General features: G+C 30.9%; 1 long non-coding RNA gene across 1 annotated transcript; it reads right to left on the bottom strand.

Annotated features, from left to right (window-relative positions):
• Positions 1-646: 646 nt before the first annotated feature.
• Positions 647-2,017, bottom strand: LOC141614667 (uncharacterized). Its single transcript, XR_012529361.1, has 2 exons — positions 1,499-2,017; positions 647-1,209 (listed from the first exon to the last, which is right to left on the bottom strand). It is a non-coding gene; the product is annotated as an uncharacterized LOC141614667 (long non-coding RNA).
• Between the last annotated feature and the right edge of the window lie 3,983 nt (positions 2,018-6,000).

The following is a 6,000-nucleotide window of genomic DNA, read 5'->3' as shown; positions in this document are numbered from 1 at the left end:
TAATTGCCCACCATTAATTAAACCATGACGCACAATTAGTTAAACATTTATAAGCCATCACATGTACTGTCCCATAATTTTCTTCCTTTTATTCAATTCAGTTTCTGTTTTTTTGTGCTAAAATTAAATACTCCAGTACTGACTTATTAATTAACAATTTGATTTTTTTTAAATACATGGTCCCTAACTTCTTCCAACACCAAAAACAATATTAAAATTAAAAATAATATTAAAAAAATTATCCAATTTTGACTTTTACAAACTCTCCATACTTACTTATGTCAACTTCATTCATGCAAACTTCTAAATTTTGTCATCAACTAATTAAATGTAACGTTTAACAACACGTAAAAGTAGCAAAATGCTAGATAATCTCGGCATTCATACGACGAAATTCATTAAAATTAAACAACAACGCGTAAGAAATTAAAGGACTACTAATATAAATTCTACTAAACTCGTAATTAAAACGAGATTTAGAATAAATTCTCATTCTCATTTGGTTGCAAAGAAGACGGGTGTTTTTACTTAAGTTGATATGAACCTATCTACTTCATACCAACTTTAATCAAACCCGTCTTATAAGCAACCAAACACGACCTTACCAATAAAACATAAACAAACAAAGGGACAGATACAAATAAACTTAGTTTAACTAATTAGATAATTTAATTAATTTTCTTTTTTTTTTAAAATATATATAGATAATAGGCAATTGGGCATGATCATAATTTTGTCACCCGTCAGCATTAAATTCACCCTTAAATTTTCATAGACGGCGAGACATGAAGATAATTAATTAATTAATTAATTACTTGAAACACCGCCGTCATTGCCACCGTTGTTGAGGTAGTTGTTAGGGTGCTGGAAGTCGAGGAGGACGGTGCTCTTACACTTAGGGCACCTCGGGTCGACTTCGGACAGCATGACATACATAAGGCACCTCGGGCAGCCAACCAAGACCATTGACGTGGTCTCGGGGCTGCTCGAGTACTTGAGATTGTCTTCAGAAGACACACATGATCTTGGTGGCGAAACTTCAGGGGATGTTCGTCTTGACATCCTGCGAGGTCCCACCACGTTATTAGTTGGTGGGGCCCTCGCAGCTCTTCTTGGTGGTGATAAGTTCAATTTCAAGTCGAGCTCTTGGTGGTTGACAATTCCGGATGATGATCCTCTGTTGTTTCTCCTAAACATTTTCTCGTTCACCTAAAAAATAAGACAAGTCAAATTCGTTAGTAACAGATATATATACACGTTTCAAAATAATTGTTCCCTTTCTGAAAAATTGTATAAGACAAGTCAAAATTGTTAGTAACATATATAAACTCGTATATATAAAATTATATATACACGTTTCAAAATAATTGTTCCCTTTCTGAAAGTTGTATAAGACAAGTCAAAATTGTTTATATAAACTCGTATATATAATTATATATACGAGTTTGAAAATAATTGGTCCCTTTCTGAAAGTCGTAAATAAAAGGATTAGACTTACTTGGTGGAGGGTAGGTGATGTTGTAATTTTTTTTTTTTTGTGTGTGTGTGTGTGTTAGAGGAGAATTATAAGAAGGGTATTTATATAAGTAAGGAAGGTTGATACTTAGGGAGGATAGTTCATGTGAACACCATTATATATAAAAGGGTATGTAAAGAATTGAAGAGAAGTAGTAGGGGGGTGTCTTTAATTCTTAATTAAAGATTCGACCAGAATTTAATTGAACTGAATTAAATTGTAACGGACCAGAGAGAAAATATATATATCGAAATGATTTAGTAAATGAAGTAGTCGTAGTAGTAGTGGTGGTAGTAGTAGTATATTGGGAGAAGGTGGAGGTGGGATTGAATTATAGAAGGAAGGAAGAGAAGTAGAGAAATTGTGAGGAGGAAGAAGACGAGAGCAAAATTAAATGCGTTTTAAGGGAAAAATTAAATGGGAGTCAAGGAGAAGTAGAGAGAGATATATTAGTAAGATTGGGAGTAATTGCTTGTTGTGTAAGCTGCCATGAGCTTTCATACATTCATTATTACTTGTTGGTTTGAGTTTTATTGCCACCATTGCCACCATTTTTCTAATATTTATAATAAGTTACAATTATAATTAAATAATTGCGGTTAATTAAGCTCTGTTCTTTTACACTTAGTTTCAGTTCTTATAAATTCAGTTTAGGTTTATTAAGTTGAGTTTAATTCAGTCTAGTTCATATCGGTTCAGTTTAGCTGAGTTCAACTTATTATTATCCTCCTTATTCAACAAGTCTTGTTTAGTCCAGTTCAGTTTAGTTCATCAGTCCATTAAGTTCAGTTCAACTGAGTTAAAATCCATTAAGTTCAGTTCAATCAGACAATTGCAGTCCAAAAGGACATAGCCCAGTGGTGTGGTCGCCCCCGCTGGCGTTTGAAAATTTCGGAATTTATAATTAAAATTTTTGAATTTTTGCGAGGCCCCCTTATAATATTATCCTTTCGCCCCCGCTGTCTTAAAATCCTGGCTCCGCCACTGACAGAGCCTAGTCTCTCGTAAGATAGATATAACTATCTTAAGTTTAAAATGGGTTAAAGTAGAATTTCACTTTATAGATAGGACTACTTTTTTTTTTTTTTTTTTTTTTTTTGCTAATTTTTAGATATTTTGCATTTGTCTTATCTATCAGATTTGACCCGTTTCAAGCTTAAGTCGAATATTCCTGTATTAAATAAGATTTTGAGAATTTTGATTTTAAAGTTTTGAAATCGACGACTCATTTTTTGCGGATTGTAGATTAAATCAAAATAATTCATTACGATTAATTAGTTTTATTAAATTGTAAAGTACTATTGATTTAGCGGTGATACAATATTCATCACAAGTTTATGGGCAACATCTGTTAAGATAACATATAATTATCTTAATCATTTACTTACCTTTGATTAAAACCTATCACAAATAATAATAATAATAATAATAATAATAATAATAAAGAAAGAAAGAAAGTAAATGAGTGGTTGAGGTAGAAAAAATATGAAATATATCCGACTCTTTACCCTTCAAACGGTTTTAATGTCACCATTTTATAAAGGGATCATTTAATAATATAAAGTTATAACTAAAATGATCACTTTCTAACGGTTAACTGGCAACAATAACTTCTTTTTCTGAAAATATTCATATTTTATTGTAAAATAACTACATTTTATCCGTTTTAACTTAAGATGGATACCATTCTCCCGAAGAATGAAATAAGACTTGTTCTATAAGATTACACAAAGGAGTGTCTATGACTCTTTGGCATGAGTTTGGATTTGATGTATAAATCGATGGCTACAGCATTAGGTCATACGGAGTATCACTCATAATACAGTAAATTTTCATGTAACGTACTCCCTATTAGGACTTTTATCCTCAAGACCGTAAGACGTACCTCGTACACCATAGCACGTAATCTTTAAAAATATTTATTTCTTATATTAAAATTTCTAGTATTATATTAATATGAATAATAACAAGTAATCTTTAAAGAAAAGTTGTGTGGCAGATTGGTCAAATAATGATCGAATTTTATGAGTACTGTTATACACAAATTTTTGTATAAAGGCATAAAAATCATTTTAAATTTAAAACGGATTAAATATTATAGATGAGATAAAAGGAGGACATATGATTAAACACAAATTCTCAATATGGACGGGAGATATCCGTCTATAGTTATAGACGGGCCAAATATCCACCCACTTTAAGCATAAGACAAGCAACAAGTTGCATGGTGGGGCCCAAAAATGTCACCACTTTAAGCATATTTGACCCGTCTTTCATTTTAGACGGATATATCCGTCTATAGTGAGACTAATTGATGATTAAATTGTGAAGTTGTGTGGCAGGATTAGTTCTATCTGTAACATAACACTATTTCAACCTTTAATTCATATTATTATTTGGTGGATTTTTTCTCCAGGCTAAAAAAAATTATTGATTTGTCGTGTGAATATAACAAAAATGTTACTCAGTATGTTTTTATGCGGATTCTCGAGATAGATAACCGCGAAAGTGGTAATTAGGCTCCTTAACTCTATTCAATTGTGAAATTAGGCCCCATAAGTTTCAATTGGAGCAATCAAACCCCTTAAATTTCACCAAAAGTGAAATTCAACCTCATTTTTTAAAATTTCACCAAATTCTTATATTAAAATCACTTTTAATACAATTTATCAATTATAAAATATTTCTTTTTATGATTTTAAAACTTTTATATTTATATTAAATATTGAGAATTATTTTTTTGAATTTTATTGTATATAGATAATTTATGATATATGTATGAATACTATACAAGTTATAAACAATTTACTAAATATGTATGTAAAAGTATTTTTCAATGATTAATAAATTATGAACAATTTCGTAAAGTTACAATTAGTAATTTTTAGTATATAATAAATTGTTTAATAGTAATATAAAATATTTTTAATTAAATTTTTTGTAAAAATTTTAAAAATGGGGTTGAATTTTACTTTTGGTGAAAGTTAAGGGGCTAAATTGCTCCAATTGAAACTTATGGGGCCTAATTTCCCAATTGAACAAAGTTAAGGGGCTTAATTACCACTTTCGTGGATAAATAACTAATAAATGTTTTGAATGATCATATTAAAGTTGTTTATCTAGGTTAATTTTTGTTAGTTAGTCAAAGTTGTTTATCTAGGTTAATTAACGTGATACTCGTGAGGTTTGACATTTTGTATGAAATATTTCTTTTTTTGAACCAAAAAACTTTAAGAAGCCATCCATAACTCTTGTTTACAAGCTCAAAAAAATGGTGATTTTTCTTTCCCAAATTGATTATCTTTTCGAGAACTACGATTTGAAAAAAAAATGTCGACTTTGAAACTCGTGACTAAGAGATATGGTCACTCGAAGTTTGTTTGATAAAAAAACTTACATACAAAAACTCCTAGTCACGAGATTCAAATATGACAAAACTTTTTTTTTCAACGTAGTTCTCGGAAAGATGATCGATTTGGAAAAAAAAATGTCATTTTCAGAGCTCATAAAGGCGAGTTATGACCTCTTAAAGATTTCCGGTTAAAAAGTTGGATATTTCGTGCAAAATGCCAAACTTCAGAAGTACAATGTAACGTTTATTAAATATCACAAATTCTCATTGAAGACGGACATTATCCATCACAAGTTGAAGACGGATAGTGTCCCTCTCACAAAATGCAAACGGACACTTTCCATCACAAGTTGATACCCCCATGGCCCCACTTGCCCTCCCACTTGCCCTCCCACTTGCATTTTGTGAGAGGGTCACTATCCGTCTTCAGCTTGTGACGAATAATAGCCGTCTTCAATGAGACTGACTGTTATTTGACCAATCCGCCACCCCAAAATCTTGTTTAAGACGGAAGTATCCGTCTTAAATTTAAGACGGGTCAAATAACATAACATTTGCATAGAAAAGACAAAAATAGAAGATTAGATATTAGGAAAAAGGCCTTGTTTGGTAGCAGCAAATTAATTTCAGCATAAGTAGATTATAAAAGTAGATAAGGCCCTGTTTGGCAAACAACGGATTAGTTTCAGCATAAGCAGATTGCAAAAGCAGATTATAAATGACAGATTTTTATCAGAAGGTTTGACTAGCATATTATAATTAGCAGAATTAATTTGAGTGTTTGACAATTGACAGATTACGATTAGTAGATTGTTAGTTTTCTTTGTAAAATGGAGAAAAAATTTCTATTTTACAATATGCTAACCAATATGTTGGGGTAAGCAGCATATTGTAAAACAACATATTGACCCCAAATATACTGTTTCAATATGCTGTTTACCAAACACTAAAATTAGCATATTGATTGGTCAAACATGCTTAAAACCTTGAATATGCTAAAAATCGGTCAATATGCCGTTTACTAAACACCCCCAAAATATATCTAATCTATGCAAGTAACATGTTATTTGACCCGTTTTAACTTAAACAGATATATATGTCTTAAAGGAGACTAATTGGTAAATAAAATAGT

Source organism: Silene latifolia, chromosome 1, assembly GCF_048544455.1.
Source record: "Silene latifolia isolate original U9 population chromosome 1, ASM4854445v1, whole genome shotgun sequence".
Taxonomy (NCBI): Eukaryota; Viridiplantae; Streptophyta; class Magnoliopsida; order Caryophyllales; family Caryophyllaceae; genus Silene; species Silene latifolia.
Note: the sequence above shows the minus strand (reverse complement) of the source record. Positions and strands in the feature narration are given on the sequence as shown.